The sequence below is a fragment of the Phacochoerus africanus genome, chromosome 1 (genome assembly GCF_016906955.1).
Source record: "Phacochoerus africanus isolate WHEZ1 chromosome 1, ROS_Pafr_v1, whole genome shotgun sequence".
NCBI lineage: Eukaryota > Metazoa > Chordata > Mammalia > Artiodactyla > Suidae > Phacochoerus > Phacochoerus africanus.
Window position 1 is genome coordinate 57,168,561 of NC_062544.1, and position 27,030 is coordinate 57,195,590.

The 27,030-nt window shown below is 40.4% G+C and overlaps 1 protein-coding gene across 3 annotated transcripts in view; it reads right to left on the minus strand.

Moving 5' to 3' along the window:
• Positions 1-27,030, minus strand: part of WDR70 (WD repeat domain 70) — a 294,335-nt gene that overhangs the window by 49,378 nt on the left and 217,927 nt on the right. The window lies entirely within an intron of this gene.

Consider the following 27,030-nt stretch of genomic DNA (forward strand, 5'->3'; position numbering starts at 1 on the left):
CACACACTGCTTACTAGCAAGTAGTCGAGCTTGGAGTTTGAATCAAAAAGCCTGCCCTTAAACACGACACTATACTCCCTCTCTACTGATATATGTTAATAGTCTTGTTACTTCTCATGCCGCTGCTGAACAGTGCATGCTTTAGAAAAGTAACGCTGCTACTTGCCACTCAGTTATGATTCAGTAACCAGAACAGGCCGAAGTATCAGGGAGTCAATTATCTCAGAGCCACCAGGCTGGATAATTCTACAGCGAATGGTAAGAGACATTACTAGTGATATAGCACGTCTCCCTTGAGAGCCACAAGTACAAGAATACAAGTGACCCATCTCCATTGATCTGGCAGCAGCGCCAACAAAGAATGAGTCACAAAACAGAGCTCCTGGACATTAGGCTCCCAGTCACATCCCTGGTACTCCGTCACTGAGTTCCCCCAAAATTCCACTAATGAGGAACACAGTATCTCACAAAAGCAGGCCTTTTTAAAAAATAATAATGATTTGCATATACTGAGTTAAAACTGTTCTCTCTTCCTCCAGGTGATAGTCTTAGAAATTATACTAAAGACAGTAATCATGCCTCTACCTTTCATGGATACAAATAATTCATTGACTCATCTCTTTTTTTATTGGGCATCAAATGTATGACAGATACACCGATGAAGAGGGAAACACAAATGTGGGGACAGACAGCCGCCTGAAAAGATGGAGAAGCACAGAGAGGGATAAGTGGTACAGTGAGGAAATACAGAGTAATTCAAGAGCGCTAAAGAGAAGTTCTCAACCTGAACGTGACACTAGTGGGAAAGGGGGCAAAAAGAAATCAGAGACTTAGTGGATAAAGTAAGAGTTAGCAGACAAAGGGCACGATGTGGGGACAAGGACGAGTCCTCCAGTCAGAGGGAGCTGCATTGTGGCAGTAGGATTTTGACCCCCATGACCTCCATACCTAGTGTTGTGCCCATGAATATGTTACCCTACTTGGCAAAAGGGACTGTGCAGGTGTAATTAAGGTTACTAGTTAGCCTACCTTAAAATAAGGAGATTATATCCTGGATTATCCAGGTGGTGCTGAAGTAGTTATGTGAGTCCTTAAAAGCAGAATCTTCTCTGGGCTGAGGACAGAGAAGGAAGGCATAGAGACCTGACATAAGAGTGAGTCAGACAGATCTTAAGAATGAGAAGCATGGCACTCCCTGGAGCCTCAGCAGGTTAAGAATCTGGTGTTGTCTGTCACTGCAGCAGCTTGGGTCACTGCTGTGGTGTGGATTCAGCCCCTAGCTTGGGAACTTTCATGTGCCAGCCCCCTCCCAAAAAAAAATGAGAAGAGTTTGATATGACATTGTTGACTTAAGAGATATGTTAAAGAAACAGGGATCTGAATTCTATCAAAATCAGTAAGCTTGAAAGAGGACTCTGAGACCCAGACGAGAGCCACAGCCCTGGCCAATGGTGTTGACCCTTGAACAACACAGGTTTGAACAGCACAGGTCCACTTATATGCAGACTTTTTTCAATAAATGCATAGTACCATACTACATGATCTGCAGTTGGCTGAATCCACAAATGGGGATCCGTGGATACAGAGAGCAGTTATATGTGGATTTTCAATTGCTTGCAGGGCGGCAAGGGCAGAGGGTGTCAGTGCCCCTGTGTGTTCAAGTGTCAAGTGTACTTTGAGAGTTTAGCCTGGTGAAACCCTAAGAAGAGAATCCAACCATACCACACCAGGCTTCTTACCTACAGACATTGTGCAATAATAAATGGGTGGGCTTTTTTTTTTTTTTTTTTTTTTTTTTAAGCCACTGAATTTCTGGTAGTAATTTGCTATGAAGCAATAGAAAATCAACACGTACATATTGAAAGGCCTGAAGATAAAATACCTGGTTGATTCAAAGGACTAAAAGAAGCTAACCATGACAAGAGAGAAAGGAGAGCTGGGAGGGTGATATGAGCAGGGCCTGTTCTATAGGTTATGGTAAGAGCTTAAATTTTATCCTGAAGGTAAAAGGAGCTGCCGAGGGAGTCTACACAGAGAAACAGTACTGTCACTAGGTTTGCTTATTTTTCAAAGATCATTCTGGACACAGGGAGAAAAGCCTGAACATATTTTTTAATTCTCAGAAAAGCAAAACTCTGCTAACAACCATAATACGGAAAACATACCACTTAGTTATATTTCAACAAGTTATCAACCACTAAACTCTAAATAAAGCTTTTGAAAGATACTGTAGCATTTGCTTTTGTGTAATAAAGACTTGGCTTGCTTACAAAAAAAAAAGATACTGTACTGGTAACATTTTACCAAAAAGTCCTGTGCTTACATGTCATCTCTCAGTGAAATTAACTTAGTTTTTTTGTTTGAAATGTTTTATTTTTAATGCTAAGAAATACATAAACACATCTAAATAGAAGGAAGACCCCTCACTGCATGAGTTACCAGGAAGGTAATGTGGGTATGGTAAAAAAAAAAAAAAAAAAGAGCATGAGGCCAAGACTAGGAGATATGACATCTGGACTTAGTTCAGTCAAAAAATAGCCGAGGGAGTTCCCGTCGTAGCACAGTGGTTAACGAATCCGACTAGGAACCATGAGGTTGCGGGTTCGATCCCTGCCCTTGCTCAGTGGGTTAACGATCCAGCATTGCCGTGAGCTGTGGTGTAGGTTGCAGACGCGGTTCGGATCCCGAGTTGCTGTGGCTCTGGTGTAGGCCAGTGGCTACAGCTCCGATTGGACCCTTAGCCTGGGAACCTCCATATGCTGCGGGAGCGGCCCAAAGAAATAGCAAAAAGACAAAAAAAAAAAAAATAGCCGAACGACCAGGGACGAGTTCCTTAGACTCTCTGGATCATGATTCTATCTTCCGTAAATTAAAGAGATTGAACAAGATGATTTCCTAGGTCACTTATGGCTCTATGACTCTTTGGGAAATGACAAAAACTGGTAAATACAGAATATTTTATAATTTGACTTAACTGATCAATACGTACCTTTTATTACTAGTAGGGCAAAACAAATGGTGAATACCAACATTCTAAAACATAAGTACACACAAAATAGATGTGTACATATACATATACCAGTCAGGTGGGATAAAGAACCTTAAAGGTGCAGAATCCAAAGGAATCAGATCATATACCCTTTGGCATGAGCCCAAGAGCAAGCAGGTAGTTCGATTTCGATTGGGATTTTATGTGAAAAAGCGCTCTTCAGTTATCAACTTCACTCTAAGCGGTAGCAAAGTTTATTCCAATGCAATAAAATAGCCAGCGGAGAAGTTAAATATGCATACAACATTAACACTGGACAGCCCACAATGACAAACACTCTGAAACACCCTGAAAATCAAGTCAGCCTGACTGAAACATTCACGGTATTGTGCTACAGTCTAAGACTCTATATAATCCATTCCTTTTCTTTTAACATAACAGTTTTATTGAAATATAATTCACATACCATAGAATTTGTCCACTTAAGGTGTGCAGTTCAATGTGATTTAGTATTTTCAGAGAATTGAGTAATTTTCAACCATTACCACAGTCAATTAAGTACCACAGGTAATTTTCAACCATTACCACAGTCAATCTTAGAACATCTTGATCATCCCCAAAAGAAACCCCATACACATTAGCAATTGTTCCCCATTTTCCTCTAACCCATCAGCCTTAAGCACTATAATCTAGTTTCTGTCTCTGTATACTTGCCCAAGTGAACATTGGAAATAAGTGAATTCATACAATATATTATCATTTGTAAGTGGCTTCTTTCACTTGGCATAATATTTTTGAGGTTCATCCATCTTATAGTATGCTTCAGAATTTCATTTTATGGTCAAGTCATATTCCATTGCATGGATGGACCACATTTTATTCATCCATTCACCAGCTGAGAGACCTATGACACTGCTTTCTTTCCTTTCTTCCTCACAGGGCTATGGCCTACATCATGCTCTCTCTCCAGCCTTCTCAGCCCCGAATCCCCCACCCCCACCCCATTTCCCCTACAGGCCTTTCCCCAAGAAACCTCTTATACGTCCAATCCTATCTTGATGTCTGTCCCTCAGAGGACCCAGACCACCACAAGTGGTGCCTGGAGTGATCCAACAACACAGGTGGTAATATAAAAACCTAGCACTGCTTCCTTCATTGCCTGGCAGGTACAGAGAACACTGTCCTAAGTGGAATGTGGAGCAAAGATATGCTCGAGCCCTTGGCTGTGGTCCCACTGCTACAGCTTTCACTGGAGGTGACCTGGGAAAACTTCCTAGTACAGAGGAATGTCCTTGTGGGAAACATGCTTTAAGCATTTAAAAAGATACGGAGGATAATGTAAGAAAAAGAATGTATATATATGTGTGACTGGGTCACTCTGCTGTACATTAGAAACTGACAGAACACGGTAAACCAACTATAGTGGAAAAAATAAAAATCATTAAAAATAAAATCAAATCAAAAGATACAGGGGAGTTCCCGTCATGGCACAGTGGTTAATGAATCTGACTAGGAACCATGAGGTTGCGGGTTCCATCCCTGGCCTTGCTCAGTGGGTTAAGGAGCTGGCGTTGCCGTGAGCTGTGGTGTAGGTTGCAGACGTGGCTCGGATCCCGCGTTGCTGTGGCTCTGGCGTAGGCCGGTGGCTACAGCTCCGATTCGACCCCTAGCCTGGGAACTTCCATATGCCATGGGAGCGGCCCAAGAAATAGCAAAAAGACAAAAGAAAAAAAAAAAAAGAAAGAAAGAAAGATACAGGAAGAAGACACCTACAAAGACAATGTGTTGGCTGGTTACTGCTGAGTCATTCTCCCTGCAAAGGGAGAATGAGAAACTGAGGACCATTAACAGTTACAGACTAAGTGGAAGAGCCAGAGAGCCACTTTAGTAGCTCTCAAAGAGGCTCTCATCTCCTGCAGTGGAAGAGCAGACACAGAGGAGCAACAAACAAAAGTGATCTGGTGTTTCAATTTATAGAGCTCCAGAAATATTTAAATGCTCACTCAAAGCAGGTCTGTTACTCTAAGGTCAGGGCTCTAGATGGGAAAACCTGAGACACCGAAACACAAGGATAGGCTATTTGAATGGATGCACATAAGATGCTGGATCTACAAATACCCTGGAACCTTCACAGCCTAAAGAGGTGGCCCATCCTTGCCCTCCCCCCACAAGACAGCAGTTAGCTTCTCTTCAGATCTGCCTCTGCCTCCTCTCCTGGCTTTACACAATAATTAGTGTTAAATCCTGGCATTACTGAGCTAGAGAAGGAGCTGGGCCTGATTAGGGAGGAAAGAGATTACGCACCAAAACAGATGCAGGAATTATCTAGCAGCTAGTGGCAGGAGCCATGAAGTCAGTACCTTGAGTTTAGATTTTGAGGATGCTTAATCAAGGGGGCTTTGATGAGGATTCATTGATTTGGGGGCACATCACTGTACAAGGACCCAGGGGATGGAGTCAAATAAAAACACTCCAATTGTCCTGGCAGACAACATAGAAGAGAATAAGAAGGCTGGGGGAAGTAGACGCTGGAATGGAAAAATTGTGTCCAGTTAGAAAACAGAATATTATTTTTCATAGGAGGGCCCAGAAGAAATACCATTCACCAAGGCCATCAAGAATACACAGGTGAGAGAGCGCATCACCAAGAAGTTAGTGGCGAGTCTCTTCTGCAGCCCAAGGCTAATGTCACAGAGCTGCACCATCAATATCCATGGGAATAATGAAGCTCCAAATAATAAAAGCCAGGCTGCAGTATTTATTTGCTAAAAGCCAAAATACTGTAATTACTACAATGACTGGCAAGGTCACAGAGGCAGCCAAGAGGACCTGATGTGCAGAAAACTATGGAGACGGTTAATAGAACCTGGTATTCCTCGGGACAGGAAAGATGGGCAGACAGCAAAGGTATTGCTTAATAGCTACAATCAAAACGAGAGATAAATGGAACAGCACAAGGCTGAGGATGAGCACCCCAATAAAAAATCATGATCCCTTGCTGTGTTCCCACAACTGAGACTATTTTCAGATCGAGAGTCTACTGACCATTGAGGTGACCAGGTTCCTAAGAGGAAGGATAGTGCTGCTCCGTGGAACAGGCCTCTCCGAGTGCTTCCACAAAGGGATTGTTGACTACAGACTTGATCAAGTAGTAGTCCCAACTGTAGCTGCTATGCCAAGATACCATGATAGAGTAGACTCATAAGGCCTCAGGTTGACATAGGTTCAAGGAGTTCCCTACTGGCCTGGCCAAAGCTTTCTTAGAACTGTGTTGCAGTCTGAGATTCATCCCAGCCAACCCTCCTTCATTCCTTCCCTCTTTCCTTCAAAGGGGTCAGGCCTGCAACCCCGTCGGATACTCTCTAGCCCCTTCTGCCTCCCCACCTACTTCTCCCTTACAGGAGTTTCGGCAACAGATCTTTTACACATCTAATCCCGCCTAAGCACCTGCTTCTTAGAGAACCATAACAGAGGACATTTGCAAACAAGACACAAGCAGAGAATTGGAAAGGCATGTACATGGGGACTTCCTCTCTTGTTGCTTTTAGAATCCAGTCTCCTTATAAAAAAGCACAAGACACTTTCTGGATGATCAGGGACATGTGCCCAGTCATCCCCGTAGCACGAGCTGCTACCTTGCCAACAGCCAGACATGGGGGTAAGGTCATCCTGGACTATCCAGTCCCGACTGAGCTGTTAGTTAACTGCAGATGTAATAGAGAACTCAGGAGAAATCAGGCAAGCCAGTTCAGACCAGAGGTCCTTGCCCCACTGACCCAGAGAATTAGGAGGAATAATTAATGTTTGTTGTTTAAAGCCACTAAGTTTTAGAGCAGTTAGTTATGCAGCAAAAGTTAACTAATGCAACTCATAAAGGATGTGAACAGTGCCTGGCGGATAGTAAACATTACATAAGGGTTTGTCATTATTATTAATCAGATGATATCACAGGAGCGTTAACAATGTTTTAAGAAGTTTAATTCTCACTCCCCTACCTTAGCCTTCTACCAAGTAATATCCATCAGAAACTTGTCCTGCAAACCTATAAGTAAAATGAATTCAACTTGATTATGTCTTATACTTATTATATAATCACTACATTCCTCTCTTGCCTTTTTGTATCTGCTGGTGCGACCAAGAGTTTCTCTAGCAATGTTTCTTTTTCTTTTTCTTTTTCTTTTTTATTTTCATTGTCTTTTCTCCTTTTAGGGCTGCACCCGTGGCATATGGAGGTTCCCAGGCTAGGGGTCGAATCGGAGCTACAGTTATTGGCTTACATCACAGCCACAGCAATGCCAGATCCAAGCTGCATCTGCGACCCACACCACAGCTCACGGCAATGCCAGATCCTTAACCCACAAAGTGAGGCCAAGGATCGAACCCACAACCTCATGGTTCCTAGTCAGATTTGTTTCTGCTGCACCACCATGAGCACTCCTAGCAATGTTTCTTAATCCTTGCTGGGGTTGCTTGAGACAACCACGGTCTCTAGGTAGCTGTAGTCTGTTTCCAACCAGCTCCAGCCACTTCTCCTATATATTCACTGACACTAAGATAATGATTCCAGAAGACAATATTGAGTGAGAGAGGAGAGTGCTTAGAAAAGCTCATTCTTAGAGGATACAGAAGGGAGGGTTGTGTGTTTAAATCATTTTTCTTTATGTCACTAGATGAGAACTTTCCCCCCACATTTCTGATCCTTTCTTTCAAGTAGGTCAGCATCAGATTATTTCTTTCCCAGGCACATCGTCTGAACTCTAAGAACCCCAATGAGTTTCAGACTACAGCTGAGTACAGAGCTATGCATCACATATCATGGTGCCTACAAGATGAACATACTTAATAAATATAGCAAATAAAACTCTGAACTTTTGAGCATGTTTCAAGGAAGCAACGTATTTCATAGTAAGCTGACAGTTTCCAAGTTTCCAACTTTTTTTAAAAAGATAATTGTGTTCCAGCCAAAATGTTCTGCCCTTCCCTCATTCCCTCCTTCTCCCCCCCCCCCCACTTCATTTTTTAAAATTAAATAAAGACAAAAGACAATGATGGAGTTCCCGTTGTGGCGCAGTGGTTAACGAATCCGACTAGGAACCATGAGGTTGCGGGTTCGGTCCCTGCCCTTGCTCAGTGAGTTAACGATCCGGCGTTGCCGTGAGCTGTGGTGTAGGTTGCAGACGTGGCTCGGATCCTGCGTTGCTGTGGCTCTGGCGTAGGCCGGTGGCTACAGCTCCGATTCAACCCCTAGCCTGGGAACCTCCATATGCCCCGGGAGCGGCCCAAGAAATAGCAACAACAACAACAACAACAACAACAAAGACAAAAGACAAAAAAAAAAGACAATGATATCTAACAAAGGTTTCTGAAAAGTTCGTTCATCATCCCCCATAAAATAAAAGCATGATAATAAAATTTTCAGAATCCTCATTTACAATGTTAACCATATTTACTAAGGATTTACACACAACACAGAGATATAGAAATGAAGAGACCATGTGGAATTTTCTTAATGGATTCACAAGTTGGGAAAGGAGAAGAAACCCTTCAGACTTCTTATTCTTTCATAAAACATTTACTGCATCAAGTTTAAGCTAGGTTTAAAGGGCATCAAAATGACTAAGAATTGGCCTCTGCTGCAATGGGTAGGCTCACAGGAGGGAGAGAGACAGATAGAGATGAAGGAAGAGGAAGGGAGGGTGGAGGGCGGGAAAAGGGGAGAGTGAGCGTTTATGACCAGGGCTGAACTCTCCAGCACGGTTCTCCACTCTAAGTCCAGGTTCACTGTTGCAACCACTGTGATTTCAGAAAACAGCTATGACTTAGCATTTATTTTTTCAACTGTATTTGGCAAAGAGATAGCCCAGGCTTCATTCATAACTGGACAGTGTTGCAACTGCATGCCTGTTTGGTCGTCTCAAACCAGGTGACTGCAGTGTGTGACTACCTAGGGCTCTGTCTGAGGACCAGCTGGAAGCTGCAGCTGCGGGACAGCGCTCAGCCACTGAGATGTGTGAGTCACAGGCAGAATATGATGCCACTGCTCTGGAATCTCCTGGCTCCCCATGTGCTTGCAACTTGAAATTCAAGGTGTTTACTTTAGTCTATAAAACAAACCCCTTATGGCTAAGGCACAAGTTACCTTCACATTAATCTCCCTTCTTATAAACCCGAGCTGAGTTCAGCTGGTATCCCAGTAGGCCCTTGAGATTTATGCTTCAGAAATCTGGATGCAAAAAAAAAAAAAAAAAAAAATTAAAGCCCCATAGAAGATCCATGCTTTTAGAATTTCAAGGAGGCATGAAATGAAACTTTGGACTTTGGACTCTATTTCTAACCTCTGAGACATTATATAAAATAATTGAAAGACGGGGATATTATCTTATTAGAGCATTTCAATATCTGGTATACTTTACTGTTATAATTTTAAACAAAGCATAATTTTACTGGGGGGGGAAATGAGGTAATAGAGACTCTCATAAGATATTCTGTAGGTCTCCAAATGAGGATATCATCTAAATCACCAAAAGAAATGATTTAAGAAGAAAGTCCTTCTAAAAGAGACAGCCCCAGAGCAGGGTTTCCCAGAGGATGTTTTCTGTAACATCATCAGATCCAGGGGTGGGGTGGGGGTGGGGTGGTTCCATAGCCAAGTAAGCCTGGGAAACTACAGTTTATTTGCATACCATGGCCTTGTCTTGAAGATTCACAATGCACATTAGGATATTAAAAGTTAGAGTCTTTTAAGTAGTAGTCCTGAAATAAATCAACCTCTTTAACATTTCCAAAGCTTATTTGACTACAGAACCTTTTTTTTTTTCTTTTTCCTTTTCAGAAAGTACTTACTAACATGAATAGAATTAACATTCTCTGGACCTTAATTGGGGAAACACATATTTAGAGCAAGGGCCAGTAAACTTCTTCAGGAAAAAGGCCAGACAGTAAATATTTTAGGCTTTGAGGATTATAAAGTCTCTGTCGCAACAACTCACTTGTGCGGTTACAGCAGGAAAGCAGCCACAGACAATAAACAAATGGATGAGGTTGTGTTCCAATAAAACTTTATTTATAAAAAGAGGTGGCAGGCTGGATTTGGCCCACAGTTTGCTGACCTCTGATCTAGAGAGAATAAAAATCATAGGGAAAGGCACTCTATTTATAAAATCATTGTTATAAACACTAAAGGCTTCCTTGTGATTCACTACTAATTTCAACTTGTAACACTAATGGTGGCGGCAACAGTAATAATAATGACAGGTACATTGACTGAACATGCTGCTACTTAGTGCACTATAACATATATTTTCTAATTTCATTCTTCAAACAAGCCTCCTGTTGTGTATGTAACCATCATCTCATTTTACAACCAAGAAAACTGTGGCTTAGCAAGGTGACTTACCCAAAGACGTATGATTAATAAATTTTTACTCTCATGGTTTTTCTTATTACTCAATGAATTTTATTACATGTATAGTTGCACAATGGTAAGTTTTATCAGAGTAAAAATTTCAAACTCTGATTCTAATTCCAGAAACTGTACTCTTCATTAAAATACCTCTTTTTCTTTATTTATCTTTGCAGCCATGTTTTACCAGGTTTATTTTGGGGTTGCCTAGGCTATTACATCTCCTTAAACTCCCAGGAAGGGCAATGCCAGGAGAGAGATGAACAACATAAAATAAATTTTTCCCCTTCAAACTACATAATACAATTTTTTCTGTTATTAAAGATTTCTGAAAAAAATTCTATTACAAATTTTATCCAAGGCAGAAGCTCCATACAGGGGCAGAAACAATTACAAACTGGTCCTTTTCCACCTCCTCTAGTCCTGGTCAATGGGATCTGGCCCATGATGATAAGAGTTAACATTTATTGAGCGTTTAGTCTGGGCTAGATACCGTCCCAAGTGCATGGCTCTATTAACTCCTTGAATTTTCCAGCAGTCTTCTGAGATAAGTACTATTATATCCCCATTGTCCAGGGAGGGTGTGGCAGTGTAGAAAGATAAGGCCTTGTGGTCAGTAAGTGCCAGAGCCAGGATATGAACCCAAGCAGCCTGGCTCCAGGACCTGCACCTCTAACCACTGCTATACACACGCATACTTACAGCTCTGCTGACTGCAGGCTCCCTCCACTCTGACCCCCATTTGCAACCACGGTTACTGTGGACTCTACGCAAACTCTCACTTTCCTTCCTAGGCCAGTCCTCTCCCCAACCACCAATGGAATTGGAAAGTGAAAGGTGGGAAAGTGCAGCAAGAGACTGAGGTACTCTTTGGGTAGAGTGGGTGAGCACGGCACCACAAACAATAGAAACAATAAAACCATCATCCATGACTAAACCCAAGCCCAGGATACCAGCTAAATTCAGTCCACAAATATATGTTGATTAGCCTTTACTCAAGAAGATCACATCTGGAGTTCCCGCCGTGGCACAGCAGAAATGAATTCGACTAGGAACCATGAGGTTGTGGGTTCGATCCCTGGCCTCGCTCAGTGGGCTAAGGATCCGGCATTGCCATGAGCCGTGGCGTAGGCCAGCAGCTATAGCTCTAATTCTACCCCTAGGCTGGGAACCTCCACATGCCGCGGGTGAGGCCCTAAAAAGACAAAAGATAAAAAAAAAAAAAAGATCACATCAAGAGTCCCTAAGGTAACTCAAAACTTGGTAAATAACACAAGATACAACTAACTAGCAGTGAGGAAATCCTTCTAGCTGCAGTGGATCTCCTTAGCTGCCCTTTGTATGATGTTACCTTTTCTCTTCCATCCTTATTCGTAAGCTTGGGGTAACAGGAGTTAGGATCTTAGACTGACTATAGCACATGAAAAACACAAATGTGAACACAAGTGCAGCTTTCAATTCAGCTCTTTAATTGAAGAGGAACTTGAAAGCCACCAGGCCCACACCGGAAGCACAGTGCCGTGGAATGACCTGCCGAGACAGGAGGGAAAGCCCGGCGGTGCCCCCTTTGAAGTCCAGCTGCCTGAGATTCACTGGCAGCCGACCTTCAAAGAGAGCCGATGCTTCCTTCCCTCGGCCTGGCCGCCAAGCTTCCCGGGCAGCTGGGCAGATTTAGCCACTCTCTGCCCAGCTGTCTGTGAACTCTGGCAGCCAGTTCAAGTGAGGGATAGAGAGGTGGTGGGGGAGGGGGGGGGAGGAGAGGGGGCTGCGGGGGGAGAGGGTGGCGGGCCCAGTGGCGCCAGAGCAAAGAGGATGCTGGGTTTCCTCAGAGCCAACCTTATCCATGTCAGTCAAAAGACCAAGCATCCAAGGGGAGCACAAGCCAACTCCACTACAAAGCAACTTTGGAGTGAGTAGAGAAATTTCAAATACTTTGCTTCAAAAGCTGAGTCAATCTCAAACGTGCTCTCCTGCAGATGGCCAAGTTGCTGCAGAGAGCAGCCCAATCTCTCCATAGGAATGTAGGGGACAAAGCGAAGGTCACGAATCAAAAACTCGCAGTTCTTTACTAATTTTGATACTCCAGCAGTGTGCGTTTATGCTTCTTGGGGACTTTTGGGGTTGTTTGCCGAGTTTGTTGTGGCAACCCTTCTGTTTCCCTGGCAGCCAATAGCTGAAACCACTTATCTGTTTCTGCGCCTGTGCAGCAGATGCTCGGAGAAGACTGGCTCATTTAACATAAACATCACCAGCGTGTTGTTATGTTTCTCCTCTGGAACCATATGCTTGGAATAGAGAATAGTGGGTGTTATCAGCTGCAGGTGCAAAAGGGACGTGGAACAGTCCTACTGGTAACAACAAACTTTCAAAGTAAGTCTAAGAGCTTACATTTGGTAAAGGGGGAGGCTGTGAAAGTGACTAGCAAACAGAAAAATGGAAGCTGAAGAACTGAAGCGTCCTGAACAGAGGAGTAAATCATCAGATCTGAATCTTACAGGGAGTTTTCTGGCAGCCACATGAAGATGGAGAAGAAGACTGGAAGCCAGAGGGAAAATGATAAATTTCACAAAATCTTTTCTCTAGTTCTGTACAATTTGTTTAGCAAAGAAATGTATAGATGAGCTTGTACCATGCACCATGACAATAAGAGGGGAAGACCTAAGTATTCACACAGGTTTTTTGTTTTTGTTTTTGTTTTTTTTGGCCGCAATGTGCAGCAGCTTGAATTGGGAAATTGGGATCTCATTTTCCAGACCAGGGATTGAACCTGGGCCACAGTAGTAAAAACGCCAAGTTCTAACCACTAGACCACCAGGGAACTCGCACACATAGCCCACTGCATTAAGTCACTAGCTACAAACACATCCTCCTCCCTGTTCTTCAGATCTCTTTAAAACTATGACTTGGCAGCCAACATTAAGTAGACTGCTATCAAAGACATACAATCCAAAACTTATTATCTAACTTGAAAAGTATAACACTAAGCCTATAGAAGAAACAACAATTAATATTGGCTGAACTTAGTCCAACTGTTTATTCACTCATTCCACAAATATTTATGGAGTCCTTGCCACGTGCAAAGCACTACGTTAAGTGTTGTGGGTGAGTAATAGATTAGTAAAATAGCTCCTCCTCTCCAGGAGATCTATCTAGAAAGGGGGCAAACATAAAGACAAATATTTGCAATGCATTGTGCAATAAATAATGGCAGTATCCACAAACTACATAGCCCACCCACAAAACAATGGTCAGTGCCACCATGGCAGCATCATGGTGATAGGCTGGGAGTAGAGGAAAGAGAAACCAGGTAAAGCCTGGTGAGGATGCTTGACTATGGTCTCAGAAGGTTAAGGAGGGGATCACTAGTAATACAAAACAAAAAACTTACTCCCCTAGAGGACTCAGAATATAAAAGACAAGTGCGACCTAGCACATTGCTTTTGGAACTACAGGTGGTACTAAGAACAGATCTGCAGCACCTAAGACTGGAGAGCTGGAGGTCAAATTATTAGTGGCCTCATATGTTTTATGGAGTTTTAATTTGTCCTTTATGGGCAATGTTGAGCACTTGAAGGGTTTTAAGGAGAAATGATTATACCTGTATTTTAAAAGATTACACCGCAGCTGTGGGAAAGATAAATTTGAACAGGGGAGACTGAGGGCAGGGAGAGGAGTTAAGGATCATATACGGTACTCCAGGTGAGGGCAGGTGGGGCTTGCGGCTGAGTGATGGAAGAGGATGTCTGAGAACAATCTATGTCGCAGTCTTTTGGTACTTTGGTACGGGCAGTTGCAATGAGTCTGTGAAGCGGACCCAGCAAATATCACGAATTCTGGGTAGAAACCTGACAACGAAAGGAGGAGGAGTTGGAAAAGGCTTTTGTTAAATGAAATAAATAAGAAGCAGAGGCTTGAGCATATTTTTGAGGAGCCAATAGGGATGAAAAGGATAAGAATACAGGAAAGGGAGCAACTGATTGAATTAAGTCTTCGAGGAAGAACGTGCTCAAGTGCACAGGTGGAAGGATTAGTAAGGAACTAGAAGAGAAAGACCCCTTCCTTGGAGACTTCAAGGAAGGAGGCTGAGAGACCACGGTCTGAACACAGAGACTCATTTATACACAGAAGGGTGAAAAGTCTGACAAAAGTCCAACCTGTTGTCCTTCCTTGTCCATGTTAAGAAGCGGGGACAAGTGAGTAGGGGATTATTATAAAATGGACCAGAGCATAGCTGGGTAAATCTGAAAGTACTCAATGAGATGGAATGACAGAGATAACTGGACAGGAACAAGGAAGGGATTACCAAAGGCAAGAAGGGCCAAGAAGAAAATGTATATCATTAATGTGCACTGTAAATCACCTGAAAATTGTAGGTTTTATCAGGTGTCTTAGAGCTAGAGGAAGGAAACAAAGGACCATACTATTGGGGTTGTCAGGTAGAAAATAAAAAATAAAGCAGAGTTTCAAATCTTGGTAAAATGCATATTGCCAAAGTCACATCATCTTTTGTCTTTTCCTCAACGACTACGCCCCAGAGTTAAGTGGTTTAAACTTAAATTTTGGCACCCGACATCAAAGTGAGGTCAGTGTAATGCAACTTTAACTTGGCAGCTTGATTACAAAATAAAACGTTTCTTCCCTTTTTCAAAGTACACCTTATTAGAGAAAATATCTTTATAACTATTAAAAATGGTAGTATCAACATTGCCCTTCTTCTAAGCACAGCACTGACTTATTTTTTTAAAAGCAGGAGTTCCCATTTTACTCACTTAAGAAATCAATTTGAACACTGTAAGTCAACTATAATGGAAAAAATAAAAATCATAAAAAAAAGAAATCAGTTTGAGGCAAATGTTTATTGGTTGCCTTCTAGGTCCCTGGCACTATGCTATGCTTGTAGAAACAGATAAAAAAAAAAACCCACAATCCTGCCTTCAAGATGATTTTGTTCTGATTCACATTCTAAGTGTTCAAAGAACTTTTTTTACTTGTTAAAGAAACTTACATTTTCTTGCTTAAAAATGCCCTACATTTCCTTGTTTATCACATTTGTTAGTGATCCTGGTGATGTGACTCTTTCAAGTAAAATTACTAAAACAAACAATGACTAAGTAGTATCAGAGAAAAAAAATTAAAAAAAAAAGCATTTTCACGTATATTTTAATTCGAAGAGGGAATATGGGAGAAATGAATAGGAGTTTATGACAATCTATCGGCATTCAAGAAATTAAGGATTTCCAGCTTCTCCTAGTAAACTGAAAGACATAATACCCCTTATTTGCACATTACAGCAATAAGCTGATGGAGGATGTTTATGGAAAAAACACTCAGTTTTCATCTGTATTTTTCCTTTACTATTATTGACACAGAACACTTCACTTCTGACACTCACGTCACCAAATGCGTGGTGGATCTTCTGCACTCCTACCAATATGCCATGACACCAGCTCAGCGTCCTACAATTTAACTCCATTCTGACACTTCCGGGAGGTCAAAGCTTCCGCCTGACAAGTCAATTCCCACTCCACTTCCACTTTCGACACCAATCACAAGTGGTAGATCCTCAACCTCCTTAGGTTCAATTAATTTGCTAGAGCAACTCACAGAATCCCAGGAAACACTTATTTACATTTACCAATTTATTAGAGGATATGATAAAGGATAAAGATGAACAGCCAGATGAAGAGAAACAACAGGTGAGGTCGGGGAGAGTCCCAAGCACAGGAGCTCCTGTCCCCATGGAGCTGGGGTACGTTGCCTCCTGGCACACAGACGTGTTCACCAACTTCGAAGCTCTCCCAGCCCCACATTATTGGGAATTTTATGGAGGCTTCCTCATATAAGTATGATCAACCATTAACTCTCTTTTAGGCCCCCTCCCCTCTGTAGAGAGGTGGAGGGCAGGTCTGAAAATGCCAAGCTTCTTTCTAATCATGGCTTGGTTTTTGTGATGACACCCTCCCCCCCGCATCCAAGAGTTATCCAGGAGCCCATCTAAGCTACTTTACTGGAACAAAAAATGCTCTTAATGCTCTTATCACTTAGGAATTTATGAGGGTTTTAGGAACCCTGTGTCAGGGACAGGAGACAAATACACATGTCTTATTACAAATCACAGAGGAGAAAAAGAATGCATAAGGTAACATGACCAAAAAAACTGTCTTAATTTGAAGTAAAGAAGATGTAACTCATTTATTAGTAAGATATCATTAAGTATATACACAGGGAAGCATGCACTAAAAATATTTTAATCAAAGCAGACAGTTTCTAGGAATTCCTGCTGTGGTGCAATGGGTTAAGAATCCAACTGCAGTGGCTTGGGTCTCTATGGAGGCCCAAGTTCACTCCTCAACACAGCACAGTGGGTTAAAGGATTAAAGTGGGTTAACAGATTAAAGGCAACCTGGCATTACCACAGCTCTGGTGTAGGTTGCAGCTGTGCCTCAGATCTAATCCCTGACTGGGGAACTTCAATACGCCGAGAGTGTGGTCATTCCAAAAAAAAAAAAAAAAAAAAAGCAGGGAGTTTCCTACTTTGAACAGGCAAATAGGGAATGGACATAAACCAATCTCAGTTAGGGATCCAATAATGAGAACTTTAAAAAAATGCTTCCAGGTATTTAGCATTTACCTTTACCCTGGAAAATATTTACCTATATGTGACACTATCTCCATAAGCCCAAAACATTCTCTTAAACTCTCCTTTTCACCTGAGTTTGTATGGAAAAACACTGAACACATGCTATTTATCAGTATGTCAAGTTCTGAAAGGCTGTCCCTAAGTGCATTTGCTCCCAAGGCCCCTTCCACCATCTAGAGGCAGCAGGCAGAGATGATGAGGACCACGAGCCGGATACTAGCTTGACATAATGCAAAAATAATCTACTGCTAACAGGGGGAAGGAGACCCTCCTACCTCCTGACTCCTGCTCCTTCTAGGCAAAGGTCAGAAGTCACATTAAAAAGTGAATGACGGGTCACCTGTTCACACCTAAGACCTTCTCAGACACCAAGCAGTATTTGGTTGTTATAAAGGCAAGAGGAAGGAAAGCCGCCCACATTCTAGAACCAGGCTGTCTAACGTGGAAGCCACTCGCCACGCATAACTACTGAGATCAGGAAATATGGCTACTGTGATTAAGGAACTGAATTTTAAATTTAAACTAATTTCAAATTTAAATAGCCATATGTATTGACTAGCACAGATCTAAATGCTCCAGGTAAAAAGCAAAGATTTTATATATATATATATATTTTTTTTTAAGAGTTAACTATATACATCTATAAAAAAATCCACTTTGGCTTAATTTAAAAGTAAAAGAATGGAAAAGGATGCAGTAGGCAAATATAGATCAAAAGAAACCTGGAATAGCTATATTATTATATATTATTATATTACAAAGGAGATGTTCTAAAGATTTCTATTACCAAAAATAGAGATATATTACATAATGATGGAGGGGTCAGTTCAGCAAGAAAACATAATCCGAAATGTGTACATACCCAATAAAAGTGCTTTAAAATAAAAAAACGGAGGGGGGAAAAAAGAGCTGAAAGGAAAAACAGACATACCTATAATTACAGTTGCAGATTTCAATAATCTTCTCTTAGTAATTAATAAAATAAGTGGATATAAAATCAGTAAAGATATAGGTGACCTGATCAATACTATCAACAAACTTGATCTAACTGACATTTACAGGACACTCCTTCCCAAAGAGCAGAACATACATTCTTTTCAAGTGTGCATGGATCATTCACTGGGAGAGATCATTCTCTAGACCAGCAAAAAAAAATCTCTATAAAGTATTAAAATCATACAAAGTATATTCTCAGACCACAACAGAATTAAAGTAGAAATCCATTAACAGAACCAAAAATTTTTTATACCTCATGCTTCTAAATAATCCATGGCCTCAAAAAGAACTCAGGTGGGGAAATTAGAAAATATTTTTAATTCATTAAAAGCAGAAACACAAAACATCAAACTTTGGGAGATGCAGATTATTACTGACTAATGTTTGTGTCCCCTCAAAATTCTTATGTTGAAGCCCTAACCACTGAGGAGATGGTATTCGGGTCTGGACATTTGGAAGGTAATTAGGTTTAGATGAGGGCATGAGGAGCAGGGCCCCAGTGGTGGGATTAGTGTCCTTATAAGAAGAGGAAGAGAGTGATAGCCATAATTTGCTGCCTCCCTCCCTTCCTCCTTCTGCATTGTGAGGACAAAACAATGAGAAGGCTGTCATTTGCAAACTAGAAAGAAGGTCCTCACCAGAAAGTTAAGCTATTGGCACCTTGACCTTAGACTTCCCAAGTCTTCAGAACTGTTGAGAAATAAATGTCTGTTATTTAAACCACTCAGTCTATAATATTTTGTTATGGCAGCCTATGCCAACTAAAATACAAAGCGGTATCTAGAGAAAAATTTAAAGGGTTTAATGCATATGTTAAAAAAAGGAGAGAGGTCTCAAACAAAAGTCCTAAGCTTCCACTTTAAGAAAGCAGAAAAAGATGAGCAAATAAGAAGAAATATTAAAGATCTACTGAGAGAAGCCATGATTAGTACTAAAGAGAACCTTCTAGTATAGGTATCGACAACTGATTGCAAAATGTCCAGCTCCCTTCTTCAGTCTCTCCCTTTAAGTAAAATGGTCTTCCAATAGAATGTGGAAAGAAAAAACTGAAAATAAAGCCTTAAATGTTCCTTTTTATCTTTAAAAAAAAAAAAAAAGCCATGCCTAGTAAATGTTGAGAGAAGGCCAGTTGCTAGCCTGTCACTGCTGTCAAAAACCTGGATTTGATTTGGGGTTACTTGTGGATGTATATATCACTCATTAATTCATTCCTCCATTCTTTAAACACTTATGGCTAGAGAGTGTTTGGTGAAGCTAGAGCTACAGAGATGGCAGGTGTTTAGGAGACCTCCCTGGAGTGTGGGAGGAGAGCTCTATGGGCTCTCACACAGGCAGGGAGGGAGGAGGAAGTGACTCATTCCGCCTAGGCGGCAGGAATGTTTTTACAGAGGTAATGACGGAGGGTTCTGAAGGATAAGTAGGAGGTCACCAGGCAGAGAAATGGACAAACTGTATTCTAGGAAGAAGGAACACAGTGTGCTTAGAGCCTAATACTCACACTGTCCCTTCTTACTATTATTTTGGATTAGAGAGTTGGTTCTATTTGAATTTCCACTGAAAAGATACTCTGTGAATACACAAATCGTATCTAACTAGCATCTAAAATATTCTAAAGGAAAATAAGAACACATGTACTAAATATTTCCCATTTTCATTGTAAAATGAGATAGTATGGGAGCACTAATTAATGACCCCAATCATCAGCTTTTGTAATTTGAGAGACCATGATCTATGTTTAATTAAAAACGAGTCACCTAAACAACAAAAAGTTCACACATTTAGGCTTTCTGTCATTTCTCTACAAGATTTTTAGTTCTAATTCCTTTCTTTTTTTTCTTTTTTTGGTGTTTTTGTCTTTTTAGGGCTGCACCCGTGGCATATGGAGGTTCCCAGGCTAGGGGTGGAATTGGAGCTGCAGCCGCCAGCCTCCACCAGAGCCACAGTAACACGGGAGCCGAGCTGAGTCTGCGAACTACACCACAGCTCATGGCAATGCCGGATCCTTAACCCACTGATGGAGGCCAGGGATCAAACCCGCAACCTCACGGTTCCTAGTTGATTCATTAACCGTTGAGCCATGACAGGAACGCCAGTCCTAATTCCTCTCTGAAAAGTTACCTCTTGGGTATATAAACACATTAATCATGTAATGACAGAGAGGAGTCACTGTGTGACATGGTTAACATGCAGATGCCGCGGTATTTGTGAGAGGGTCAGAGTGAAAATAGGCAGTAATTTATAAAGGAAATAAAGGGAAACGTTATCCTTTTAAATTTGGATTTGAATTGAGAACTATATCTAGTCACTTATGATGGAGCATGATGGAGGATAATGTGAGAAAAAGAATGTATACATGTATGTGTGACTGGGTCACCTTGCTGTACAGTAGAAAATTGACAGAACACTGTGAACCAGCTATAATGGAAAAAATAAAAATCATTTAAAATAGAGTGTATGGGGGAAAAAATTTGAATTTGAAGATGCTCTTCAAATAAGACCGACCAGACAGTTGCTGCTGCTGCACTGAACTGGCTCCCCAGTTACTGAGTTTCTCCTGTAAATGAGACACTGCACCGGGCCCCATGGGGAGCAAGACAGCTGCAACAGGTCCCTGACCCCCAAGATCTCCTAATTTTGCAAAGTAATTAAAAATGCATACAACTATGAATAACAAACAAAATCACCACTGAGGTTACAAGTTACAATACTCATCATAAAACAGCATTTATTAAGCACTTACTATGTGCCATGCTGAAGGTAAGCATTTTATTTATATTATTTTATTTTCATAAAACTCCTTTTACAAGGAGGAAATAGGTTATATACCTACAGCTGGAATTTAAAATTACCCAGTCTGAACCTGGAGCCTGATCTCTTATCTATACATAGCATAAAGTGTTTTGGGAAAGCAAAGAAAGAGACAATTATTTTGCTCCCAGCAGATTGGTTCAAGTTTCAAAGAGAGACATCATTTGAGCTGGGCCTCAGAGGACAAGTGGCCAATGGCAAGGAGGAGAACTGAGGTGAGGAAGCTGCCCAGTCAAAGGCAAGGAGGTGAGAGAGTGTGTGGCATGTCTCAGAAACATTACACAAACTTGCTTGGTTAGAGTACAGAAATGCACAAGGCAGAGAAAACTTACTGGGGTCAGAGTGTCAAGAGCCTTAATGGCAGGGTACAACCTGAACACCCCAACCAGAGGGTCCTGATGCAATGGCCCAGATTAGTCTATTTGGACTCCAATAAATATCTTGTCCCCAGGGCCACATCAGCCGATTGATTCTCACCCTTTTCTACTACCATGCCAACTTTAGTACCAGAGTCTCCAAAGCAGTAGAAGAAGTGAAGGAGAGGGATCTATTCACAGATGAAAAGAATCTCTGGTTTTCCTTTCAAAGCCAGTGGCCAGTAGCCAGTTAACTCCTTTAACACGTTGCACCTATAAAAATAAAGCAGATTCTGTTGATTGATATTCTGAAAGCCCTCAAAGAAGTTCTGAAGGAAGTGCAGCTGTTTCAAGATAGCATTAGAAAAAGAGTGGGTGGATGTGCGGTGGAGGGAATTATAAAGGACAATTTCTTTTCCTCCTCAAAATAGGAGCAGAAAATAGGAGAGGGTGTGAGGGAACAAGTATGTGCACGGTTCTGCCCTTAAATATCTGCTCTCCTGTCCTCGCCTGCTGCCCAAGAGCTTATAAATGAGCCAGGCTTCGATGATCTACCACGCAAATGATCTCCAAACTTTAATCTCACAGTATTCCATAACCCTCTCTCAAGCAAAGCTTTTTATGTCTAATGGTACTGGGTATTTCCACTTAGATGTACTGTCATCTCCTCCAATCAATACTCCTAGAACTAAAGTCATACATGTTTACCCCCAAACCTGCTCCCAGTCCTGATGTCCTCATTTCAGCTTACCTACTACACCTTTTCAGTCACTAAGCATCATCTTTGACCCTTACCAAGTATCCCTGGATATAATCTATCTCTCACATACAATGCTTCCGTCTAGTAACTAAGACAATGGCCTACATTCCTTGAACTGGCAATAAATGTTGATAGTGGTACACTGAGTAATATTAGCCTAAATGTACCCAAGCTTCACAGTTTATAAAGCATTTTTATGTATGTTTTCACATTTCCTGATCAAGACAACCCAGCAAGACAATGGGGAAAGATATTTTTATTAACACCCATTGTCCAGATGTAAAAAGCACACAGGATCAGAAAGGTAAACTAACCTGCTCAAGATCACACGTTTGACCTCCCATCATGCTCCCTGCTTCAATCTAACTGTTATAATGACTTAAGGAGAGGGATCTCCTTTCTCTCACCCCAGACGTCTTGTAAAACCCTACCAAATTAAACTTGGTAAGGCTTTTTGTGATGTTACTTCCATGGGCATAGACCTTTAGGAACTGACGTTGCAAAGTTAAGTAGATAAATAAGTAACTAAATAAGTGAATGAACAAATGAATGAATGTCTAAAACCAGACACGTCACTCCATGGTATGGCCCCAACCTAGCTTCCTAGTCTTACTCCCAACAACTCCCAATAAAAATCCTTTGCTCTAGATATACTCGAACGGTTGCTGTCACTTGGAAAGACATCGATTTTCCACTTTACACCTTGTCTATGCTGTTCTTTCCTTAGAAAGCCTACCTCTCTCCTCTCTGCCTGCCCTGCAGTTACCTTTTATGTTTCAGTCCAGGCACTTTTTGCTTCATGACAATTTCCCCGTGTACACACAGCACTCTTTGTACATATCTTCTTATATTTTTTGTTTGATTTTGATTTGATTTTTATAAAGTTGAAAGTCACTGAAAATTCACATTGTTTAGTTTTATGTCATTTCTAAATGACTGATAAAAGTCGTTTCGAAAAATCATTTAGGGAGTTCCCACTGTGGCTCAGTGGTTAATGAATCTGACTAGGAACCATGAGGTTGTGGTTCAATCCCTGGCCTCGCTCAGTGGGTTAAGGATTCGGCGTTGTCGTGAGCTGTGGTGCAGGTCGAAGACGCAGCTCAGATCCCTCGTTGCTGTGGCTGTGACGTAAGCCGGTGGCTACAGCTCCGATTAGACCCCTCGCCTGGGAACCTCCATGTGCCACGGAAGTGGCCCAAGAAATGGCAAAAAGACAAAAAAAACGAAAATCATTTAGCATCCAGTGACAATGTTAATAATGAAAAGCAAATTAATTTTTTAAGGTAAAATCCATTAAGATAATGAAAAGCAAAATTCAATAGGATCAATGCAATTTATAAGGGATAAAAATTTTAAGTGACAGAGAAAATTCTTGCTCCAAATTATCTCTTTGGGGGGAGGGGGATATGCTGTAACATATTTATTTATTTATTTTTATTCAATTTATTAAACTAAAACAAAAGCAATTCACCCATTTCTCCCACCCCCATCCCCCACCTCTGGCAACTACCAATCTGCACAAGTAAGACAGATCATACAGATTTGTCTTTCTCAGACTTATTTCACTCAGCATAATGCCCAACTGTCACAAATGGCAAGATTTAGTTCTTATTTATGGCTGGATAAAATCAAAACTACCACGAGATACCACCTCACACCAGTCAGAATGGCCATCATTAATAAGTACACAAATAATAAGTCCTGGAGGGGGTGTGGAGAAAGGGGAACCCTCCTGCACTGTTGGTGGGAATGTAAGCTGGTACAGCCACTGTGGAGAACAGTATGGAGGTACCTTAGAAATCTATACATAGAACTACCATATGACCCCGCAATCCCACTCTTGGGCATATATCCAGACAAAACTTGCCTTAAAAAAGACACATGCACCTACATGTTCATTGCAGCACTATTCACAATAGCCAAGACATGGAAACCACCCCAATGTCCATCAACAGATGACTGGATTAGGAAGATGTGGTATATATACAGAATGGAATACTACTCAGCCATAAGAAAGAACGAAATAATGCCATTTGCAGCAGCATGGATGGAACTAGAGACTCTCATACTCAGTGAAGTAAGTCAGAAAGAGAAAGACAAATACTATATGATATCACTTATAACTGGAATCTAATATACGGCACAAATGAACCTTTCCGCAGAAAAGAAAATCATGAACCTTTCCACAGAAAAGAAAATCATAGACCTGTGTTGCCAAAGGGGTAGGGGAGGGAGTGGGTGGATTGGGAGCTTGGGGTTAATATATGCAAACTATTGGAATGGATTAACAATGAGATCCTGCTGTGTAGCACTGGGAACTCTGTCTAGTCACATATGATGGAGCATGATAATGTGAGAAAATAGAATGTGTACATGTATGTGTAACTGGGTCACCATGCTGTACAGTAGAAAAAAAATTGCGTTAGGGAAACAACAATTTAAAAAATAAATAAATAAAAGAAGCTTACTTATGGCTGAATAATATTCCATTGCCCATATACACCAAAATTTCTTTATCAAAAGAATAAAATATATGCAATAAAATCTTAATATTTGAAAAATCCAGTTACTTTTCTCTCCATAAAGAAGACACACTTATTTTAGCTATAATTCAAAATCCCATGAATAACAAACTACAAAGAAATAGGAAGCACTCAACTTTACAGTGCTGCTTTGTTCAAAGCCAACGAAATATCTCAAACTACCATTTTTGTCCATAAACTTCAGGTGACAAAAAGTTGGTAAAGGCAACACTGTAAATCAACTGTACTTCAAAAAAAAAAGTTGGTGAGGAGTACCAGGTATGTTTGTTGGGGTTCTATAGTGACTTCTGACAATTTAGCTACCAACAGATTACCATGAAAAGAATAGCTCTCTTTTTCTAGAAAACAATATTCTTAAAAAAAAAGGCTATTAACTAGTCGTTATCGGGATTAATTACAGAGAGTTTCTAAATTATGGCATCACACTTCACAGTGGAGTGGCTTCACAAATTTAGATACAAACAGAAGGAAATTCACTGGAAGACAAGGACTTTTAGGATAGAACCCAAAGGCTCTTCATACATGGCAGATATTTTCACCATCTTAGTCAAGCAAGTAAGGAAATAGGGATACTGAAGAACAGTATTTATTAGGTACATCCTATCAAAATAGACATTTTTCACTTGATCTTTCTATATATTTACTGGTGAGTTTTGTTTCTTTTTTTTTTTAAAGGATTGGGGGTTAGGCGGAGATCACTGGAAAACTTATTTGTTTCCATACAACTATTTTATATTTCTGAAACCTCCTCTCTTTTAAACACATTTCAGTCTGTCAGTAATATTTATTGAGTGACTCCTCAAAGCTAAAATACAACCTCTTTTCATAAGAAAAGCATTTTCATTTAGCATGTCACATCACACAGTTCATACATATATCTGGACATAGTTGATGTAGGAAAGTGTGAGCTAGGAAAAATAGCCAAATGAATTCAAGAGCATCGCAGATACAACATAGAATAAAAGACAATAAATTTACTCTACTTATCAGCAAGGTTTCTAAAATAAATTTCAGTTGTTTCTAAATTCTTTTTAACCTAGGGCATAGTTTAGTAAGGCTAGAAAATGCTAGAGGTTCTCAAAAGGCAGAGCTCTTGTTTTTCTTTTATAAATTATGAGCTAGATGAACAAATATTAACTCAGGTGTCAGAAAAATTTCACAAGATTCAGGCAGTCTTTTGCTGGACATACCTGATTATAGTATCATACTATATATAATATATATAACAAATATTTATATAATAGAGTATATATCATTTATATAATATAGTATATTATATATAATGCCACTTGAAGAGACTCCACCTATTTCACTACACTTTCTGCAACTGTTTAATAGCAACACCGATAGTGACATACCTCTAGCCTTTCTATTATAAAAGCTGGAAAGGGAATTCTTATTTTTTTTTATTTGAGTAAAGTTAAAAATATCTTAGAAAAATCTAAAAATTATTTCTCAAAATGCCTAAGGGAGTCATGAAAAATGGAAGGTTGACAATTTTTTTGAGTATAATATTAGTTTCCTGAAGAACAATAATATTTTACCACTTGCCTAATCCTACATTTAGGAGAAGTAAGAACTGTCATTGGAAATTCAAAATATTTCTGGCTTTACTAGTTAACTAGCAAATGAGATTTCATTCTCTTTAGGAAAACACATCACTTACTCATTGCTCACCAAAAAGCAACCAAACTCAAAAAAATGCATACGCATAATCCTGGTCAGTTTTCAATTACTTTCATACTTTGATATGGATTGTAATTTATGAAATAATAGACCTAGTGATAATATTTATGCAACGATTACTAGTTGAACCCAGGATGCTGTGTTATTTGCTCTATTTAGGACTGAATTGTTTTCATACTTTGATCTGGATCATAACGTTATGCAATAATGGACCTAACAATAATCTTTATGCCAATAAAATATCAGTTGAATTGAGAACACTGGGTTATTTTCTCTCTTAATGAACATCTGATGAAACTAATTAGAAACTAGCAGTAAAAAATTGAAGACGTAAAAACATCTACAGGTTGTGTTTTCATTGCTCTTTTTGCTCTTCTTTTTCCTATGCCTCTCATCCTTTTACTTCCTTTGTATTTCTTAGAAAAGCAAGACAAAGCTTTTTCACTTTCAGAAAACGCATGCTCACTGTAACTCTAGGCACTGTGCTTACAACGGGGTTCTCTTTTCTAATTATACTTCCCCCCATTTTCTGGTTGTCATGAGCACCTGGTATGTGTCTTCTCTGGATAATTCCATGCTAGAAATATTCTCTTTTAGACCATCCTGAATGGATCCCCTTAAATATCTGAATATAGGATCATAATCTAAGTTCATTTTCAATGGCCTCGGTGCTCCTCTTTCAAGTCTTGGCAAGAGAGTTCAAATCATACTGTCAAATATAAATAATAGTAACATGAAGACTATACTTCTGATCTTCTAAACTTAATTTAGTTAACTATTATTTTCAGTAAAAAGACAATAAAGAGATGCAGAAAGAAAAGAAAGAAAGAACTCATTTGGGAGGGAAAAC